Genomic DNA, 22,708 nt, shown 5'->3' on the forward strand with positions numbered 1-22,708 from the left:
TCAGTAATAAAAAGAAAAGAACGACTTATACACATAACAATGTGGATAAATCTCAAAACTATTATGTAGAATGAAATAAGCCAAATGAAGAAAAGAATAAATACTATATGATTGCATTTCTATAAAATGCCAGAAAATGTAAATTAATCAATAGAGACAGAAATCAGATTAGTGGTTGCCTAGAAATGGAGCGGGGATGAAGGGATGGATGACAAAGTGGTGTGAGGATGCTCCTTGGGGTGATAGCAGTATCTAACTCCCTGACTGCAATGATGGCTTTATGGGTATGCATATGTGTCAAAATGTATCAATTGTACACTGTAACATATTATGTTTATTATAGGTCAGTTATAGCTCAAAGATTTTTTTTAAACAGTTATCAAAGATAAAGGGATTGGGAAGGATAAATTATAGAATTATTTGGTCACACCAAATAGTGCTTCAAAAGGAGGATCATCTGCTGTCCAACAGCGGTTGACTGTGGGTAACTGAAACCACAGAAAACAAAGTCATGCATAAGGGGGTAACTGCCATATACCTTGACCATTCCACTCAGGCTGCTGAAAAATTGTACACCTGACAGACCCCACTCAACATTTCTTTCATTTTTCCTTAGTCTTCTCCTTCCCCTGACCCTGTCAAAAATCATTTAAAATTTTCACACTTTCCTCAAATCCTGCATCTAACATAATACCCGTTATCCTCAAAAGATCACAGGGTGATTTTCCTGAAAAAGTTCAAACACAATTCACCCTGTAACAAGACCTCGTCCATTCTCAAATTCACCTTCCTGCCTCCAGGGTCAGAGGATGCATTTTATCTCCACCTGTCATGGGACAAACCCTCTTCAAAGAGATCTTGATACCAGCCTCTCCCATCTCTTCCAGGATAGTTCCCTATTAGTTACCCACTCTCTTTCCTGTATTTTCAACATTATTATTTCTCTCCTTAACCACACTCTCCACATCTATTGATGCTCCACAACAAAAAAATTGGACGAAGATGAGTTCTGGTTTGAACATGTTGATCTTACTGTGCCTGAACAACATCTCACTTGACATGCGCAGCAGGCTGTACTTTAATCGCATTTTTAAAAAATCTGCTCATTTCAACTTCTATTTTAGCCGCCACCTTTCCTACCTTTGTTGGCACACTCTATGATTTCATTCATGCTCTCATTCTTCAAACTTCTCATGGTTCAGACTTACAATCTAATGGCTTAAATTTTTCTGAAAGGAGACGAGACTTCGGTCTTTAAGTGGACTTTTTTGTTGTTGTCTTCCTCCTTACAGACAACTCTTTGCTTCTTGGATGCCCTTTTCCTGTACGTTCGGTTATATTAGATTCTCTAGTTCTTATCCCAGTTTTATGCAGTTCTTATCTTACCAGTCTTCCTAATAGACATTATTTCTTTTGACTGTCCCATTAATGTCTGTGCTCCCATGTGTACAACTGACTCACAAACAATACCTCCAGCCCTCCCTTGATTTTGATTCTTAATAAACAATACCTGCCAGACTTCTATAGTTAGTTACCTATCTCAGAAGGTTCTTCCCTGATGCTCCTTGCCTTTCAATAGATCAAATTGCTTCTATTTCCCCCCAAACACTATTTTGTTTCTTGCTTCATGTCTTTCCTTATCTATACTAATTAGTATTCCCTTCACTAATGTTTTCTGTTTAATTGCTGCTATAGCCAGGCCTGTGCTGCCTATTCTACACGGATTATAGCTAACTTGCTATTATGAGGCTCATTTCACAGATGAGGACACCGAAACTCACAGAGATTAAGGAAATCGTCCAAGCTCTATAACTGGCAGAGCTAAGTTTCAAATCCCAGTATGCCTGATGCCAAAGTCTTGATATATTTCTGTAAGCCTTTCATGGATATTGGAATGAAATTACTTATCTGTTCTGGAGGTACAAAGCTGATATACAACTAGCTGGGTCTATCAGGTCAACCTTAGATTTTCTGTTTACTCAAATCCTCTCTACCAACACTGTCCCACAGAAATATGGTGTGGGTCACGTAAATAATCTAAAAAATTTTAGGAGCCGCATTAACAAAACCGAACAGTGAAATAGATTTTTTATACTTTTTTTTACTGAGTACATCTAATACATTGTTTTTTAACATTCAATCAATATAAAATTAATAAACAGACATTTTGTATCATTTTTCTTTAAGATTTAGGTGTGTGTTTTACACTTACAGGACGTCTCATTGAATTCACCACGTATCAAGTACTCAACAGCCACAAGTAGCTAGTGGCTACTCGATCGGATAGCGCTATGCTCTTATACTATTTTTCGTTTTTTTCCCTTTTGGTATCGTTACTCAAACAATAATCAATAGTAATTCCCCTTATTCCCCTTCTCACTCCCCCTCCCCACCCACCACCCCCAGTCCCTTTCCCCTTGGTAACGGTTAGTCCATTCTTGGGTTCTGTGCGTCTGCTGCTGTTTTGTGCCTTCAGTTTCTGCAACGTTCTTATGCTGCACAGATGAGTGGAATCATCGGCTACCCCTCTTTCCCTGCCTGGCTTATTTCGTGAAATCCATTCTTATATTTAGATATGAGAACCTTCCTTGCTTTTACATACTTCCTTTTATTCTGGAACAGAAATTGGGGAAAGTCCAGTAATTCCTGAAGGAAGCTATGATTTAGTTCCAGTGTTCTTTGGATTCACATTTAGATTAGATGCAGATCTGATGTTATAGTTAAGCATCTTCTCAAAAGTCGACATAGGGCAGATTATTGTTTGTCCATCACTACAATAGTTCATATAGCTGAGAATACAGATCCCAGTTAGAAACTTATCTCTCACCAGCATCTGCTAGTTCGCTGCGGCAAAGAGGACACGTGCGTTTTTCGGCTAACCAGTGATCGATGCAGTACGTATGAAAACTGTGGGAGCAAGGTAAGATACGCACTTTGGTGCCTTCTTTGTAATCTGTAATGCAAATACAACAGGATGTCTCTGTGTCATTCTTCTTGAAAGATCTTACAGGCAAGCTGTCAATCTGTGCTTTGGTGAGTCCTCTAGATTCTTCATCATCAAATAAGATGAATTGTTCCAGATCAATGGACGGCCAAGAGTCACTGTCTTCAAATACTACTGGGGACATCTGTCTGCTCTGTTCGAAGGGTTCTGTTGGTGAGCCTGGTGAAAAGCGGCTTTCATCATTGTTGTCAAACATCACTGAACTTGCATCACTGGAGGTGTAGCTGGACACAGGGCTCCAGTCGCTTGTTGGTGGGCCTGGTGAAAAGCGGCTTTCATCATTGTTGTCAAACATCACTGAACTTGCATCACTGGACGTGTACCTGGACACAGGGCTCCAATCGCTTGTTGGTGGGCCTGGTGAAAAGCGGCTTTCATCATTGTCGTCAAACATCACTGAACTTGCATCACTGGAGGTGTAGCTGGACACAGGGCTCCCGTCCCTTGTAGACACATAACTAGAGCTTGATGAACAAACCGTAGAAGTGCTAGAGAAATCCAATCTCAGATATGAGTTGAAAGTAGTACTACTACTATCATAAGAGCTCTCGCTTGCGTATGGTGACACAGGCCTTTCCATGACACGAAGTGAGCGGAAGACACTAGGCTCTGAAACACAGGCACTGCCTGTAAGGTTCCTTGAGTGACTAACTCCTGTAATGGCCCTGCTCTGATTGGCACAAGATGCAGTATCATTTAAATGAGGATTCACAATTCTGTGACCAGGACTTGTGATGGTACTGACATGAGCTCTTGCATCTTCCTGCTCACAATGTGAAAACATATGCCTAAGTCTTCCTCCTTCATTTTCTAATGGGACATTCGCTCTCTCAGATGTTAATGGAGCTCTAAAAGCTCTGCTGTCTAAAAGATCCCAATTTGGAAACGCAAAATCAGGTGTTTGTTGTCTTGGTGCTTCCTCAGCTTGATGACTCTCACTCTCATTTACCAGAGGCTGCTCAGAAGTCTGAGATAATACACTATCATGATGTCTTCCACAACGTTCTCTCACTGAATGTGGAGTTGACATACTTTCAGTTCTTGCTCTGGTTCTCCGATGGTCTGGGCTCCTGCTTCTGATTCTTCTTCTTTGCTGACCTCTGGTACGTGGGACTTGCATTAATCCTTCGTTTGTGCTTCCTTCCGATCTCGATGGTGTTGCAAATGATGACGCGGGTTGTGGATTTTCCACTTGCCATGGACTATTTTCCAAAATTTCCTGGGAGAATCTTGTGAGAAGTAGTCTATATTCGTTCTCTCCATTTGGTCTCCCATCATTAATGTGATTTGTTACAGATATTTGTAAATCGGGTCCTTCAGTTCTTGCTCTGGTTCTCCGATGGTCTGGGCTCCTGCTTCTGATTCTTCTTCTTTGCTGACCTCTGGTACGTGGGACTTGCATTAATCCTTCATTTGTGCTTCCTTCCGATCTCGATGGTGTTGCAAATGATGACTCAGGTGGTGGACTTTCCACTTGCCATGGACTATTTCCCAAAATTTCCTGGGAGAATCTTGTGAGAAGTAGTCTATATTCGTTCTCTCCATTTGGTCTCCCATCATTAATGTGATTTGTTACAGTTATTTGTAAATCGGGTACCAAATGGTTCCTGGTGGGAATAATCTGGCTCACGCCTCCCCACGGCTGGTTTCCTCTGGGCCCACTTCCCACATTCTCAGTTTGTTCTGGAGAGAGAAGACATTCCATTACAGAGTCATCACTCCTCTCAACATTGGAGGACTCTGTGTCTTTGTTTTCGCCTGAGTGCTGCGGTGGGCTTTCTTTCATGAACTGAGGTCTCTCCGGCACTTCTTCGTCCGTACTTTCGCCTGGAGAGCCCAGCAAGTTGTTATCCCTCGGAAGTCTGTAATCTTCCGCACTCAGGTTACTTACAAACTCATAGACATCTTCCTCCCGAACCAGTGGGCCCATCTGAGGTTTCTGCTGGTCCACAGAATCTTGTTCATTGTTGGGACCTGAATTTTCCATCTCGATGAACAACTGGAAAACTACTCGCCTCTTACAACAGAGTGTAAATGGAATTTAGAGCTTTTCTCTCTCTGCTTCAGTTGGGTATCAGGATGCGCCTCAGTCGGATCCTTTCCACCTCTCCTTCCACAGTGCCGCAGCTTCTCATGGGTCTGTGGTTGAGACCCACCTCCAGCCCAGGGCCTGTAGGTTCTGTTGCCTAGGTGCTCATTATTACCCAATAGTTTCTGGATTCCAGGTCAGAGGGTGTTATGTTATGCTCAGTGACAAATACCATATAATTGCACCCATCTGAGGGATATAAAAACAAGGCAAAATAGAAGGAACAAAACAGCAGCAAACTCACACACTGAGAAGTGACTTGTGGCTACCAAGGGGGTGGGGCTGAGATGGGTGGGTGGGGATCGTGAAGGGGATGAAGAGGCACTAATTCGCAATCACGATAGGAGTTGGTCCCAGGGACGGCAGTACAGCGTGGAGAATATAGTCAGTGACACCATAACATCTTTCCACATCGATAGATAGTAACCGCAGAAGAGGGGGTGAAGATTTAATAATGTGGGTATCTGCTGAACCACTCTCTTGTATATTTGAAACCAACATAAGATTGTGTATCAATGATAGTTCAATTAAACGCCCCCCCACCAATAAAAACAGCAAATATTGCCAAGGCTTGTGTACCAAGCATTTCACCTCCTTTTACCCACATGAGCCTATTCTCAGGCTTTTAGGACGCTTCTCTGTCTCTGATATGCTCTAGTTATTACTATGTCAAATTACACACGACTGCCTTTTTTAAATGCCATGTCAAAGTCATGCTACTTAAGTGAAACAATTCTCTTTTTCAGACACCCAGGGAGGTCTAGCTTCTCTCCTCGTGAGTTCCTCAAATTGTGGACACTCACTAAGAAAGGCAGCAGTTGTTGATAGTTCTCCGGGACCAAAGCTGAATCTCTTTAGTTGGATCCTCTCCTTTTAGCCCCTAATGGCTTCATCATGCATAATACAAACCCTCAAGCTTCTGTTAAAAAAAACAGAAAAAGAAACAAACAAACAAAGAAAGCTCTGGCAGTTTTTTCCGTTCACCCGAAGAATTCTACTTTTCTCTTCTTGGAAAAAGGAAATCTCCTCTGAAACAGGAACATATGCAGCATTAAAACTACTCAAAGTTAATGGACTGTCATTCAGCACAGAAGTTTTGCATGTCCCAAGTGTAAAAATAACAATAACATGATGACATTTGTAGCACTTAAAGTTTATAAAGAAGCTTTATGAAAGTGATCTTCTGTCCAAATTGGATGTTTTTCATGCTCCTATAGGACCTCTTCTTCATATTGTTATTACTCTTTTTTATTTTGGTTCCATTAATGTACAATTACATGAGCAACATTATGGTTACTAGACTCCCCCCATTATCAAGACCCCACAACATACCCCATTACAGTCACTGTCCATCAGCATAGTAAGGTGCTATAGAATCACTACTTGACTTCTCTGTGCTATATACTGCCTTCCCCATGCTATCCCCTACATTACACGTGCTAATCGCTATGTCCCCTTTGCCTCCCTTTTCCCTCCTTCCCACCCATCCTCCCCAGTCCCTTTCCCTTTGGTAAGTACGAGTCCATTCTCGGGTTCTGTGAGTCTGCTGCTGTTTTGTTCCTACAGTTCTTCCTTTGTTCTCATACTCCACAGATGAGTGAAATCATTTGATACTTGTCTTTCTCTGCCTGGCTTATTTCACTCCGCAAAATACCCTTTAGCTCCATCCATGTTGTTCCAAATGTTACGAATTGTTTTCTTCTTATGGCTAAATAATATTCTATTGTGTATGTGTACCACATCTTCTTTATCCATTCATCTACTGATGGACACTTAGGTTGCTTCCATTTCTTGGCTATTGTAAATAGTGCTGCAATAAACACAGGGGTGCATCTGTCTTTTTCAAACTGGGCTGCTGCATTCTTAGGGTGAATTCCTAGGAGTGGAATTCCTGGGTCAAGTGGTATTTCTATTTTTGGTTTTTTGAGGGGCCTCCATACTGCTTTCCACAATGGTTGAACTAATTTACATTCCCACCAGCAGTGTAGGAGGGTTCCCCTTTCTCCACATCCTCACCGACATTTGCTGTTGTTTGTCCTTTGGATGGTGGCCATCCTACGTGGTGGGAGGTGATATGTCACTGTGGTTTTAATTTGCATTTCTCTGATGATTAGCGATGTGGAGCATCCTTTCATATACCTGCTGGCCATCTGAATTTCTTCTTTGGAGAAGTGTCTGTTCAGGACTCTGCCCATTTTCTAATTGGGTTATTTGCCTTTTGTTTGTTGAGGTGCGTGAGCTCTTTATATATTTTGGATGCCATCCCTTTATTGGATATGTCATTTATGAATATATTCTCCCATACTGTTGGACGCCTTTTTGTTCTATTGATGGTGTTCTTTGCTGTACAGAACCTTGTCAGCTTGATATAGTCCCACCTGTTCATTTTTGCTTTTGTTTGCCTTGCCCGGGGAGATATGTTCATGAAGAAGTTGCTCATGTTTATGTCCAAGAGACTTTTGTCCATGACTTTCTCTAAGAATTTCATGGTTTCATGACTTACATTCAGGTCTTTGATCCATTTTGAATTTACTTTTGTGCATGGCGTTGGACAATGATCCAGTTTCACTCTGTTACATGCAGCTGTGCAGTTTTGCCAACACCAGCTGTTGAAGAGGCTGTCATTTCCCCCTTGTATATCCATGGCTCCTTTATCGTATATTAATTGACCATATGTGTTTGGGTTAATATCTGGACTCTCTATTCTGTTCCACTGGTCTGTGCATCTGCTCTTGTGCCAGTACCAAAATGTCTTGATTACTGTGGCCTTGTAGTAGAGCTTGAAGTTGGGAATCAAGATACCCCCGCTTTATTCTTCTTTCTCAGGATTGCTTTGGCTATTCGGGGTGTTTTGCCGCTCCATATGAACTTTACAACTATTGGTTCCAGTTTGTTGGAGAATGCTGTTGGTGTTTTGATAGGGATTGCATTGAATCCGTAGATTGCTTTAGGCAGGATGGCCATTCTAACAATATTGATTCTTCATAGCCAAGAGCATGGGATGAGTTTCCATTTGTTAGTGTCCTCTTTATATTCTCGTAGCACTGTCTTGGAGTTTTCTGGGTAGAGATCTTTCACTTCCTTGGTTAGATCTATTCCCAGGTATCTTATTCTTTTGGATGCTACTGTGAATGGAATTGTTATCCTGATTTCTCTTTCTGCTAGTTCGTCGTTAGTGTATAGGAAAGCAACAGATGCCTGTGTATTAATTTTGTATCCTTCAACTTTGCTGAATTCAGATGTTAGTTTTGGTCATTTTGGTGTGGAGTCTTTAGGGTTTTTTGTGTACAATATCATGTCATCTGCAAATAGTGACAGTTTGACTTCTTCTTTACCAATCTGGATGCCTTGTATTTCTTTGTTTTGTCTGATTGTCATCGCCAGGACCTCCAGAACTGTGCTGAATAACAGTGGGGAGAGTGGGCATCCCTGTCTTGTTCCCAATCTTAGGTGGAAAGCTTGTGGCTTCTCGCTGTTTAGTATGATGTTGGTTGTGGGTTTGTCATATATGGTCTTTATTATGTTGAGGTACTTGCCCTCTATACCCATTTTGTTGAGTTTTTATCATAAAGGGATGTTGAATTTCGTCGAATCCTTTTTCAGCATCTATGGACATGATCATGTGGTTTTTGTTCTTTTTGTTCATGTGGTGGATAATGATGATGGATTTTCGAATGTTCTACTATCCTTGCTTCCCCTGAGATGAATCCCACTTGATCATGGTGCACGATCCTCTTGATGTATTTTTGAATTTGGCTTGCTAATATTTTGTGGAGTATTTTTACATCTATGCTCATCAGGGATACTGGTCTGTAATTTTCTTTTTGGTGGGGTCTTTGCCTGCTTTTGGTATTAGAGCGATGCTGGCATCGTAAAATGTGTTTGGAATTATGCCCTCCTCTTCTATTTTTTGGAAAACTTTACGGAGAATGGGCATCATGTCTTCTCTACATGTCTGATGATAAAATTCAGCGGTGAATCCATTTGGTCCAGACGTTTTGTTCTTGGGTAGTTTGGGATTACCGATTCAATTTTGTTGTTGCTATTTGGTCTGTTTAGATTTTCTGTTTCTTCCTTGGTCACTTGTATTTTCATAGAAAGTTGTCCATTTCTTCTAGGTTATCCTGTACGTCACCATATAGATTTTCATAGTATTCTCTAATAATTCTTTGTACTTCTGCGGTGTCTGTACTGATTTTTCCTTTCTCATTTCTGGTTCTGTTTATGTGTACAGATTCTCTGTTCCTCTTAATGAGTCTGGCTTGGGGTTTATCTATTTTCTGAAAGACTCAGCTCTTGGTTTCATTGATTTGTTCTAGTGTTTTATTCTCAATTTTATTTATTTCTTCTCTGATCTTTATTATGTCCCTCCTTCTGCTGACTCTGGGCGTCAGTTCTTCTTCTTTTTCAGGTTTCAATTATAGTGACTTTAGACCATTCATTTGGGATTGTTCTTCCTTCTTTAGACCTGGATTGCTATATACATTCCTCTTAGAACTGCTTTTGCTGCATCCCACAGAAGTTGGGGCATTTGCTGTTGCTTTCATTTGTCTCCGTATATTGCTCAATGTCTGTTTTAATTTGGTTGTTAATCCATTGATTATTTAGGAGCATGTTGTTAAGCTCCATGTGTTTGTGAGGCTTTTGGTTTTCTTTGTACAATTTATTTCTAGTTTTATACCTTTATGATCTGAGATGTTGGCTGGTAGAGTTTCAATCTTTTTGAATTTACTGAGGCTCTTTTCGTGGCCTAGTACGTGGTCTGTTCTGTAAAATGTTCCATGTGTATTTGAGAACAATGTGTATCCTGCTACTTTCGGGTGTAGAGTTTTGGAGATGCACCATTGGGTCTAGCCTTTTCTTAATGCTTCGGGGACACTGATGCATATGAGATTGTCTCACAGTAATCCATCTCTGTTGGGAAATAATCAAGTTATTTCTCCCTTTTCTCCTTTTTGTTTATCCTTTACTTTCACGCTGACAGATGCCATCTATTGTTTACCCAGTTCTCCACCTTTGTGTTCTCCACTGCTTCCCTTTTGGTTTGCTCTCTCTAGTATGAACAACAAACCAACTCAGGAAGTACAACTGTATCAGAAAAAGATTAGTGACAATTTTATTAAAAAGAAATGACAACCATGTATTTGTATGTTTATGTCTAAAGGAAACACATCTAGATGTTAGCAGTTTTCTCTGCATTGTTGACTTGTTCATTTTCTCTCCTTTGTAGTATTATTGCCAAATTTCCGCCATGACCATGTGTTTATTTTATAATAAAAAAATCGTTTTATTTAATGTTTCACTATAGTTCATTGGTTTTGAGTCGTTGCTGTGCCATTACAGCATGGATGTCATCTTGCTTATATCAACCACCAGATGACCTTGGTTAAAACACCTCACTGAGCATCAATTTCTCCGTTTGTTAAATGCCTCCTGCACAGAACTGGGAGAATTAAATGAAATGCACTAAGTAGAGTGTCTGGCATGCAGAGAGTGACTTAAAAGTATCACTCCCGGGGAAAAAGATGGCAGCATGAGAAGTGAGGCAGAACCCTCATTCCAAAACCACATGTAACACAAATATACAGCAAATACAACTAATCCTGAAAGAGCGACCTGAAGACTGCAGAACAGAGCCTACATTTGGGGAATAGAGAAGAACTCATAGAAAACAGTAAAGGAGCAAAGCTGTTGTGTGGTGGGACCCAAGCCCTCCCCAACCCCAGCTCACTGGCGGGAGGAAGAGAAACGGAGCAGGCAGGGAGTAGAAGCCCAGGACTGCTGAACACCCAGCCCTGGAGATATGCTCTGGGAGCACAAACCCACAGTACACAGACAAGTGGGGCTGGAAATCAAAGACAGACACAATACTTGGAGAGACTGAAATTCCAGCTCCTTGTGGAGAACAGGTATGCACAACCGGCAGCTGTGGGACAAAAGAAAGGTGGGCACTTTGAAGGACTTCACTTCAGTGAGAGGGGTGCAATAGAGGCAAAGATTTACAAAGGGCTTGCTGCTCATGACAAAGGGCAGGTGGACAAAATAGTCCTGGCACACTCAGCCCGACCGGCTGGAAACTTTCAGGAGCTTCAAAAGCTTCATCCCTCTGGCTGGCAGCAAAGCCCGGAGGACCCCCACTGTGAAACAAAGCCTTCTGCTCCTTCCTCCCAGCAGGCATTAGCCCACACACCTGCTGGCTCAGCCAACATGCAAGCCAGCTGGAGGCTGGCCCTGCCTATGGCAGCTACAGGCGCATAGTGCAGAGGCTTGTCCCTGTGCACTCAGCCCACTGGATCCGTCAGTGCAGGCAGGCACTGCAGCTGGGAAGTTGGAAACAGATCGCTCCTCACAGCGGGCACTGGTGCCATACGCTTCTAAACCCCGCCATTGCTCCAGGTGCTCAGCAGCTCAAGAGAGTAGAGCTTCTGGGCACCAGAGGATGCCGCCTACACAGAGTTATTTTTCCATAGGAATCACCAGAAAAGTGAAACAGCAAACAAATTTTGTACAAACAAAAATTCTGATGCCAGAAAGAGGGCTAAGTGAAACTGAAATCACCAATCTTCTTGATAAGGATTTCCAAATAAAAATCATAAACATGATCATGGAGCTACAGAAAAGTATTCAAGATCTCAGGGAGGACTTCAAGAAAGAGACAGAAAATTTGAAAAATAAAGTATCTGAAATGAAACAAACAGGGGAGGGGTTTAAAACTAGATTAGATGAGGTAGAGGAAAGGGTCAATGAAATAGAAATTACATAACAAGAAAAGAAAAGGAGCTGAGGCACAGAGAGAAAAAAGGATCTCTAGGGCTGGAAGAATCACAAGAGAACTGTGTGTGACAAATCCAAACAGAGCAATGTTTGTATTACAGGGGTACCAGAGGAAGGAGAGAAAGAGAGTTAGAAAGTCTCTTTGAGGAACTAATTGCTGAAAACTTCCCCAATCTTGAAATAAAATTATAGAGATGAAAAACAGATTAGTGATTTCTAGAGACTAGGGATGTTGGAAGGGAAAGGTGGGTTTAACTATACAGAAGCATGAGGGACATCTCTGTGGTGATGGAATAGTTCTGTATTTTTATTCCCCCAGTTTTACTGTGATACAATTGACATGTAACATTGTATGAGTTTAAGGTATACAACATAATGATTTGATACATGTATATATTGTAAAATGATTACCACAATGAGTTTAGTTAATATCCATCATCTCACATAGTTTCAATTATTTTTCCTTGTGATGAGAACTTTTAAGGTTTACTCTCCTAGCAATTTTCAAATACATGACATAATTATTAGCTGTAGTCACCATGCTGTAGGTTACAGCCTTAGAATATATTTAACTTATAACTGGGAGTTTGTACCTCTCTACTACTTTCACACATTTTGCACAACCCTTGCCCCCATTTTTGATAACCACCAATCTGTTCGTTCTAAGTTCAGGTTTTCTTATTAGATTCCGCACATAAGTGAGATCATACATAAATCTCTTTCTTTGTCTGACTTATTTCACTTGGCAGAAAACCTTCAAGGTCCATGAATGTTTCCACAAACAACACGATTTCCTTCTTTCTTATGTTTGAATATTCCATTATACATACATACACATACACACACACAAGTATACACAGGATACATACACATACAGCATTTTCTTGTCGATCTGTTGATAGACACTTAGGTTGTTTCCATGCCTTGGCTTTTGTAAATAATGCCGAATGACGTGGGAGTGAAGATAAGTCTCTGAGAGAGTAATTTCATTTCCTTCAGATACATACCTGGAAGTAGAATTGCTGGATCATGTGCTACTTTTAAGTTTTGGAGGAATCTCCATACTGTTTTCCATAGCGGCTGTACCAACTTATATTCCCACAGTGCATAGGGGATCCCTTTTCTCCACTTCCTTGCCAGCAATTGATAACTCTTGTCATTTTCATAACAGCAATCCTAGTTGGTGTGAGGTCATATCTCATTGTGGTTTTGATTTGCATTTCCCTGATGGTTAGTGTTGTTGAGACCCTTTTCACGTACCTGTTGGCTGTTGGAATATCTTCTTCAGAAAAATATCTATTTAGGTCCTTTGCCCATTCTTTAACTAGATTATTTGGTTGTTTTTGCTGTTGAGTTATGTGACTTCCTTACATATGCTAGATATCAATATGTATCTTGATTGTAGTGGTGCTTGCATGAATCTACACATGGAATAAAATGACACAGAACTATATACATTTTGTACCAAGGTCAAATTCCTGGATTTAATATTGTACTACAACTATATTAGATGTAACCATTGGGTAAAACTGCAAGAGCCCACTTTTTAGTGTTCTGATCATCAATTTAGGAGTGTGTGTGTGTGTGTTTGTCTGTGTGTTGGGGGAATCCTTGCACCAACAAGCAATTCTCAGACACAAGCTAGGGATCCTAAAACTCAATTCAATTCTGAAACAATCTATCTGGGTTATTACAGATTCCACAGGTTAGGTTTCAGTCCTCTGAGACTACCCCCTCCATTTCAGAAGACAGCCACAAGAACAGGTTATTGCCTGTGCTTCTGAACAACCAGCCAGAGACTGGATGTTTCAACAACATCCCACCTCCTTGGACTTCAGATGCCACTCCAAAGTCCAGATTGCCACCTGTACTTTTGACCAAGTGGGTATAAATCAGAGGTCTTGGGGAGACCCCAAGATTCCCTCCTCAAATTGAATTAATGTGATAGTGTGGCTCATGGAAATCAGAGAAACATTTTTCTAGCTAGATTACTAGATTTTTTGATGAAACTTTATAACTTGGAAACAGCCACGGAAGAGACGCATAAGGCAACATATGCAGAAAGGGCACAGAGCTTCCATGCCCTCTCCAGGCACACCACTCTTCCTGAAGCTACGTGCATTCACCAACTGGAGGTTCTCTGAACCCAGACGTTTTGGGTTTTTACGGTGGCTTCATTATATAAGCACGATGAACGAACTCACTGGTCATTGGCAGTTGATTCAACCTGCAGCCCCTCTCCCCTCTCTGGCAGTCTGGGGAGTGACTGAAAGTTCCAAGTCTCTAATTGCACAGTTGGTTCCTCTTGCAACCAGTCCCCATCCTTTGGCTACCCAAGGACTATCCAAAACCTACTTCATTAACACAGCAAAACACACCTTTATTCTTTCATCACTCAGGAAATTCCGAGGGTTTTAGGAGTCCTGTGCCAGAAACAGGAACAAAGACCAAACATATATTTCTTATTATAAATCACATTATCACAGCTACATGGCAAGAAGTAGAAGCTATTCTGTCTGGAGGATGTACGAAAGCTGTGGCCTAGGGATCTGGGAAATCAGTATTCTTGTTCCATGCACACCACCAAACAGCTATAGGACTCTCAAAAAGTCCTTTAACAGTCCCAAGTCTCCATTGACTCATGCATAAAATAGAGAGAGTAAAAATGTTTGCCATATCTATCTTGAAAGTTTTTTTGTGGAGACAAAATAAGAAATGTGAAATCCTTAGGAACTATAAAGCAGGGTTTGGTGAACTTCTCTGTAAAGGGCCACACTAAGCAGTTCAGGCTTTGTGGGCCGCTATGGTCTCTACTCAGTGATGTCAATGTGGCACAAAGCAGCCACAGATAACATGTAAAAGAATGGTTTGCTGCAATTAAACTTTCCTTACAAAAACACGCAGACCAAATTTGACCTACAGGCTACAGTTTGCTAACCCCTGCTACGAAGGCCTATACAAACCTTATTTTTATGTTTAGATCCTTTATCTCATGTGGATAGTAAAGCAGAACAAAATTTAACTTAGGAGAGCTGGCTTCCAGTTCTGTCCATGACACTAATGGCTGTGTTGTTTTGGCAAATTTGTTCATCTCACTGGCCTCCTGTGGGGGGAGTTAGGGGGCGAAGGCAGTGTTCCCAGCCCAGGGTGATTAACTGGTGAGACTGAAATGAGTCTAAGGAAAGGCTAGGTCGGGAGAAACCTGTTTATTGCACATGAAGAATACCGGCTCTGTTCTCCCCTCTGGCGGCCGCTCTCACTCCCCATCTCCCTGCAGTCCCCGCACAAGCTCGCCTCCCTACCCGCCCCTTCTGGGAGAAACTCCAGGGGCAGATCCCCAGGAAATGACAGGTGCCAGAACAATTATGCTACAGAGGGGGGGAGAGAACAGTCTCTCTCCATCCCTTGTCCCAGAAGCTGAGGGAGGAAACAACTATTGATATGTAAATGGCTAAGACCTGGTGAGAGATTCTGGAAATTTACAATTTTACCCCACACCTCCTTTTATTATAATCAGGAAAAGGTGAGCACTATCTCTTCCAAGGTCTGAAGTGTTTAAACCTATCCCCAGTTGCTTTGATAATTCTCATGAAATGTGCTTTCTCAGGTTATGAAACCTCAAAACCACTTCATCATTACAAACTCTTTATGAAAGGTTATGTTTATCACATAGATCATGGGCATGGATCTCTGGTCAATGAATATGAATATGTCTACTTTACTGGAGAAAAAGTCGATGCTGAAAGGAAACCTAGTTGAAAGAACATTAATGGTGCAGCAAATTTATTTTTGGCATTTCATAGTTTGTCGAGCTCCCACGTCAGGTTTCTTAAAAAATGAAATTTAACCAAGTAAATCTGAAGATTGTATTGGCTTTTTAAAATGATTCATGACTCAGGGAGCATCCCATCTAGCAAGTAGAGGGAGCTGCTTTGAGTTGCAGAACAGCAAAGGTTTGCAAAGGCAGAGAAGGAAGGAGTGGAAAAAGGAAATTATTAGCAAAGAATTCGTTGTTTTCAGCAAGTTGGCCCTCCTAGGATTGACTGGGAAATTCCATATCGACTGCTTAACGGTTACAGTCCCGGAGGGGGTTGAAACTGCAGTTACGTATTGTGCAGTGGGAGGCTTTAACATCAGCGACTCCATTTTGGGCCCATGGTTTTCTTTTTTAACAGGGTGCATAGTTTAACTGGAAAGTACTCGATTCCTTTAAAATGCAGTGCTTCGGTGCTTCTGAATTTCTTCAAGTTTCATTGAAATATGTCTTTTATTAATACGGCATGATTATTTGAAAGATATTCCAGTTAACATAAGCTATTATTTCAAAAAAGGGACTAAAATGTATTGAAAATTAATATGTAATTTGCTAGAAAATCAAAAGACCTGTCATCAACTATAAATTGCTTTAGATACATTAGCGGTGGTTACATGCTTACATGCTTAAAAATAGAAGAGATGATAAAATACATTAATTATAAATGTATTTGAATTTTTAATATGTATTTCATAAAATTCATGATCATTAAAATTTTGGGAATTTTTCTTGAAGACAAGAAGAATCTGGAATAGTGTGCTTCCTATCACTGCCAAAACTCAATAAACAGCCGATTAATGTTAAACATAATATTAAGAAAATGTGTATAAAGTAAGCCCAAAGTCAGCAGAAGCAAGGAAATAACAATCATTAGAGCAGAAATAAACAAAATAGAGAGTACAAAAAAAGACAAAACGGAATCTATCTTTTGAAAAGACAAACAAAATTGACAAACTCTTGGCTAAACTAAGACTCAAATAAAATCAGAAATGAAAGAGAACACATTACAAGTGATGCCACACAAATAAAAAGAATTTTGTAACTCCAGAGGGAAAATCCCGGCGTAAAATACCTTGAAATCGAAATCAGTCAAAGGGAGAAATAAAGTGGGAGAAACCCATTTATTCCTTTCAAGCAGTCATCCACTTCTGCTCTGCCATGTCTCTCATGACCCAGCTACAGAAAAAGAAAGAGCTCCACCCAACCTCTCCAGTCCAGATAAGCCCTCACTTGCCCCTGTAATTACCTATTGATACGGAGATGAACAACTTCTCTCTACCCCTTGGAACCATACTGATAATGGAGATGCACTGAGGCTAGGCAAGAGATTCTGGAAATGTTGTAATTTTGCCCACAGACTGTAAGACATTATTATGAAGAATTATATGCCAACAAACTGGTTAACCTAGAGGAAAAGAAACATACCACCTATCAAGACGGAATAATGAGGAACTACAAACCTTAACGGACCAATAATGAACAGAGACACTGAATCAAGAATCCAAAATCTCCCAGCAAAGAAATATCCAGGGCCAGGTGGTTTCATTACCAAATTGTACCAAACGTTTAAAGAGAAATTCATGCTAATCCACCTCAAATTTTCAAACAATTAAAGAGGGAACAATTACAAACTCATTTTATAAGGTTTGCATTACCTGGATACCAAAGCCAGACAGAGACACTGTAAGCAAGGAAAACTACAAGCCTTATCCCAGATGAACATAAATGCAAAAGTCCTCAAGAAAACACTGGCAAACTCAACAGAGCAGCACATGAAAAGGATCATAAGGAAACGTACGCATTTGCATGAGGGTTTAGAATCACCAAATGTGAAGATAACTTCCAGCTTTATGAGTTTATAAAGCCAAGAACTGGACATACTACTTCTTGAACATATTAACTCCAAGGATTTTTTTAATGTTCTTTGTAGGCAGAGTACAGTAGAGAACACTGAACATATGCTAAGACATGAATGAAAAAAATAAAATGATACAGACCTTTTAATAGAGAACGAAGTTTTTTAGCAGGTTTTCAGAGATGAGGAAACTCGCAGGGCCAGAGTCCTGACTCAACTGTATTATTAAGCTGGTTAGCGGCACAGCTGAAACTCGAGGCTGGGATGCTTCATTTTATTCTAAGTTTCTTTCCACCTTGAACCTACATAAAGAGAGAAAAGTAACATAAGAACACTAAAAACAATATAGATAATACCTGAATGTGGAACTATAAGCAGGGCTTTCTTTAAAAACGCACAGACGTAGTCAACGGATGCTGCCTCAAAGAGGTGAAGAGAAAGGAAGTGAAGGACGGGAGATGCACATCATACTAGGTACTGGAAGGAAGAAATTTCCTCTACCCCTCGAGGTTCTTCTAGCCAGTCTAAGAACCAAACTGACATGAGACAGGGTAACAGGACAAAAAAAAAAAAAAACCACACAGAGTTTACTTACATATGTTCAGGGAAGCCAGAGACATGGATCCCAAAGACAATCAGGGACCATGAGGCATATATGTCCTGTCATCCTGAACCAAGGAGAAGGGGGTACTATGGGTCTGAGATTGCAAAGGAAGCGGGAAGTAATTCACAGGAATATGAAAAGAGTAAATGTTTGTAAAGAGAATACTTGATGGGCCACAGAGAGAAATGTTAACAGGCTTTGTCACACTCCTTCCTGTCTATCACCCCTCGTTCACAATATGATATAGCCATCTGTGGTGACGGCGCTCCTCCCAGAGCACTACCTCCATCTCAACACTTCTTAAGCAGTTGTTGTGGGGATATACAAGTATCTTCCTGAGTCTCCTGGGCCTTGATAGTTTTCAGCTCAGAATAATCTGCACGCCCAAGGGCCACAACTTGGGGTGGGTGGTCTGCCTTTGGTCCCTACGCAGGCACAGGGAATGCCTGGCAGCAGTCCTTTCAAAACAACAGGAATTAACTGTGGAAGAGTTTTATATCCTCTCTTGACTTGGGAACAAACTAAAAATTGTCTTGTCCATTCACATATTCATTCATTCAGCAAATGTTTCTTAGCACCTACCGAGCACAATTTCCAGTGCTGAGTCTTGTAAACATGATAAACAAGAAAGGCGTGCCTCTGGCCCTCCAGGAGCATAGGAGCCAATAAAGGAGGCAGATGTTTAGCTTAGCGACAGCAAAACTACAAGAGCTATTTTACAGAAAGTAGTGTGTGGGGAGAAACTTGCCTAGTCAAGGAGACTGGCTGAGAAAAGACGACTTGCCGAGAAGAGGGGCATTCATGTGACTCCGAGGGATTACTCAGAGCTACCATGCAAAGGAGGAGAAAAGAGAGTCCCAGATGAGAAATTCCTTCTCAGTTCCCGTCTCTCTCGACTCCTCTGCGTACTCAATAGAATTGGCGCATCTTCCTGCTTGGACCTCATGACATCACCAGGCACCCTTTTCAGTCTTCTATGCAGGCTTAGCCTCTATTCAACATCTTGATGTTGCTCAGCCCTGCATCCTCTCCTATATCTACTTTCTCACATTTGGTGATTCTATCCAGATCACTAGTTTTGATCTCCAGGCCTGTCCTTAACCACTGAGCTACCGACTAATGCATCCAACCACGTATTTCAACTTTCTGCCTGTAGATTTTTAGACATTTCAACATAACGTGGCTTGCCTGCGGTAGCCGTCCACCTCTCTTCCATCCTGTGTGTTGAGCATAGAAGCTCTCTTGGAACACACTACCGTCAGCAAGAGCAGCCAAGGTTGCGAAGGAGAGAAAAGAGCTATTTAACCTAAGTGACTATGGTTGAGTAAGTACTATTCAGCTTGGAGTACGCGTTAAAGGAGAAAAACAATATTCCAAACCAATGACGATCTTCTTGATTTTTCACCTTATTTGTTCTCTTAGTAATAATGATCTCTCTAAATCTTAGGTGGTTTTTATTTTATTCTTTATTCTTTCATGATCAGTTCAAATTTTTATAAAATGTAAACGATATCCAAACTCAACCATGAGTCATCTTTAATCATACGTACTCTTCATCAAGTTAGAGACTAGACTTGGTCTTGCACGGCTCCTCCACCCCACCTAGGTGGACACGTATAGCCAGTGATATCTTGCGGCGATCTGAATGAGTCATTATGAAAGCAAAAGACAACAAAAACGGTTTCTAACTTTTTTGAATCCCTAAGTATATGGCCTCTCCCTTCACTGAAAAGAATCCATTCTGAACCAAACCACATCCTTCTCTGACAGTTTTTTGTTGCAAATATGAAATACAGTAATGAAAGGTATGACTGGCTCAACTCTCAGACTGATTTATGATGACAGTTCTCTGATACAAGGTAAATGAAGAACTGAGTGGATTCTGTGAAGTGAAAATTCCCTATATTGTTCTTCCCCTGTGTTGATTAAGCACGTGTTAGGTAGTTTGCAGACTAGGACCTTTGAGACCTGTGTTGTGCAGAATGACTTATGGCTGTTAAATGTTATGCTTTTCTCAATGAAAGCCCTGATATAAATCCTGATTGAGAATCTTTGAGGTACAAAGGAAAATACCTCTTGGGCTCCCGGGAGGAGTCACGGACTAATCCTGAGGCACCTCTTAGATTTTACCAAAATTTTCGTTAAGAAAAATAATCTGCATTGGAGGTCTTCCAAAATTTATTAAATATGCTACAGACAATACTAGTCTCTTTAAACAGCCTAGCCCATTACACTACCACCCTACTCTATTATTCCCCCAAAAAGATATTTTCACTGAGTCCTATACATCGAAAAGAAACGGTCCACATTTGTAGCCTAATATTTAAGGTCTCTTGGAAACTGGATCATCTCATCCATGTCCATGGCTTAAACTAATACAAGTGCATGACTTCAAAACCTACAGCTTTTGACAAAACTTCACTTCTGATCTCTCATCAAAGAAACTACTCAATTTTATTTCTTAGTTACCTTGCAGGTGACTCAAAATCAACATGCCTAAAACACAACTTTTTTCCTTCAATAAAGTCATTCTTCCATTTATATCCTCTGCTTCTCTGAGTGAACACATGGTATCTCAGACCAGAATCCAAGAAGTTATCCTGGAGTTATTCTTTTCCCTTCCCTGTCATATTCAGTCCATCACTAAGTTCTCTGAGTTCTTCTCCCTGAACATGTTTACAGTCACTCCTACCTCCCCACTACCAACCCTGCTGCCCTACTGCAGGCCTCCATCATATCCCATCTGCACAATTTATAACAGCTTCATTACTAGTTGCTTTTCTTCTGGACATGTCCTCCCTTCCCCATCAGACAGTCATACGACTATGGGAACATGTGTCATGGGATTTATCTTTCTCATTCATAAATCTGATCACATCACTACCATTTTCAAGTTCTTTAATGGTTCCCTATCACTCCACATTACCTAAACTCCTTTGCACGGCTTACAAGACGCTCTGCGATCTAGCAACCTGCCTCTTCTCCCGCCAGTCTTAACCTCTTTCCAAATGCTTTCTTTTTTATGTCCCTAAACATTTATTTTCCATTTCTCAGAAAATCCCTTCACGCAGTCATATATCCAGCCTGTGCCCACTTGGGTTGCTCTGCACATGGAATCGTGACCCCTTCTTGCCCATGCATCAAAATCTAATTTATAATTCAAGTCTAAAGTCAGTAATATCTGCTATATAAACTATCCTTATAAGACTCCTGAGATTTTAGAATCTCTTGTCCCTCTACACAGTGAATATATTTAAAATATAATGACTGTCTCTCCTAATGAAATTTTTTCTCATATGCCTGTCTCCTACTCGCTTATACCTTCTTCAGAGTTATTTGTCTATAAATCTTTGTCCTTCTATCACTTAGGAGAGTGCCTGACACAGTCAGATGCAGTATTTTTAAGAAATTGACTTAGATGCGTTTCCATGATGTTGAGCATCTTCTCATGTGTCTGTTGGACATCTGTATGTCTTGTTTGGAAAAATGTCTATTCAGACCCTCTACCCATTTTTTAAGCAGATTGTTTTTCTGGTGTTGAATTGTACGAATTCTTTATACATCTTGGATATTAGCCCTTTATTGGACATATCATTTGTGAACATCTTCCCCCATTCAGTAGGTTGCCTTTTTGTTTTGTTGATGGTTTCCTTCACTGTGCAGGAGCTTTTTAGTTTGATGGAGTCCCACTTGTTTATTTTTACATTGGTTTCTTTTGCCTGAGAGATGTATCCGGAAAAAAATTGCTAAGGTTGATGTCCCAGATTTTACTGTCTGTGTTTTCTTTGAGAAGTTTTATGATTTCAGGTCCAATGTTTAGGTCTTTGATACATTTTGAGTTTATGGAATAAATAAGCCACAGCAATGAAAGGTACAGCCTAAGGAATATAGTCAGTATACTATTGTAATAACTTGGTAGGGTGACAGGTAGTAACTACACTTATTCCATGGTAAGCATTTTCTAATGTACATAAATGTTGAATCATTATGCTATCCACCGAAACTAATACTATGCCATCTACTAAAAAAAAAAAAAATTCAGTGAACAAACGAATGTATGAAAATATGCACAGGGTTAACGTGAAAAAATAAGGAATTACTGTTGCTTCATTAGCTTTCCAACGCTACCACCTATTAGTCCAAAAGCCGAAGATGATTTATAAATTGGACATCTGAATCCTACCACTCAGTTGAATTACTTGAAGCCATTTTACCACATTTCTTATAGAGGGGCAGGGACACAATGGGAAGAACAGACTGGGGATGCAAAGATGGGTTTGCCTTGATCAGCTCCAAAGCCCCTGTCAGTTCTGTCCTATGTGCGTCTCTGCCCACGACCGAGGCAAATGTGTGCTATTATTAAGGAATTACTTCATGTCCTTTATCAGGGAGACCAGAAGACCGAATTTCATAAGTGCTAAGAAAGCAAGAACTGAGTGAGGAAAATTACATTAAGCAAATCTGCATCCTTCTGTGAAAGAAAGAACCAACCGGGTTTGCAATGCTTCAGCTTCACAAAACCGGAATGCCCTTCTTTCTGACCTTATAGCGGAAACCTGCCCACTGCA

General features: G+C 40.7%; 1 long non-coding RNA gene across 2 annotated transcripts in view; it reads right to left on the bottom strand.

The window, feature by feature from the left end:
• The window catches only part of LOC130684592 (uncharacterized), a 70,756-nt gene that overhangs the window by 25,352 nt on the left and 22,696 nt on the right, over positions 1-22,708 (bottom strand). For both annotated transcript variants that reach the window (XR_008998921.1, XR_008998920.1), the window contains exon 2: positions 17,679-17,838. This is a non-coding gene — a long non-coding RNA (uncharacterized LOC130684592). The remainder of the gene's footprint in view (positions 1-17,678; positions 17,839-22,708) is intronic.

This window comes from Manis pentadactyla, chromosome 8 (genome assembly GCF_030020395.1).
Source record: "Manis pentadactyla isolate mManPen7 chromosome 8, mManPen7.hap1, whole genome shotgun sequence".
Taxonomy (NCBI): Eukaryota; Metazoa; Chordata; class Mammalia; order Pholidota; family Manidae; genus Manis; species Manis pentadactyla.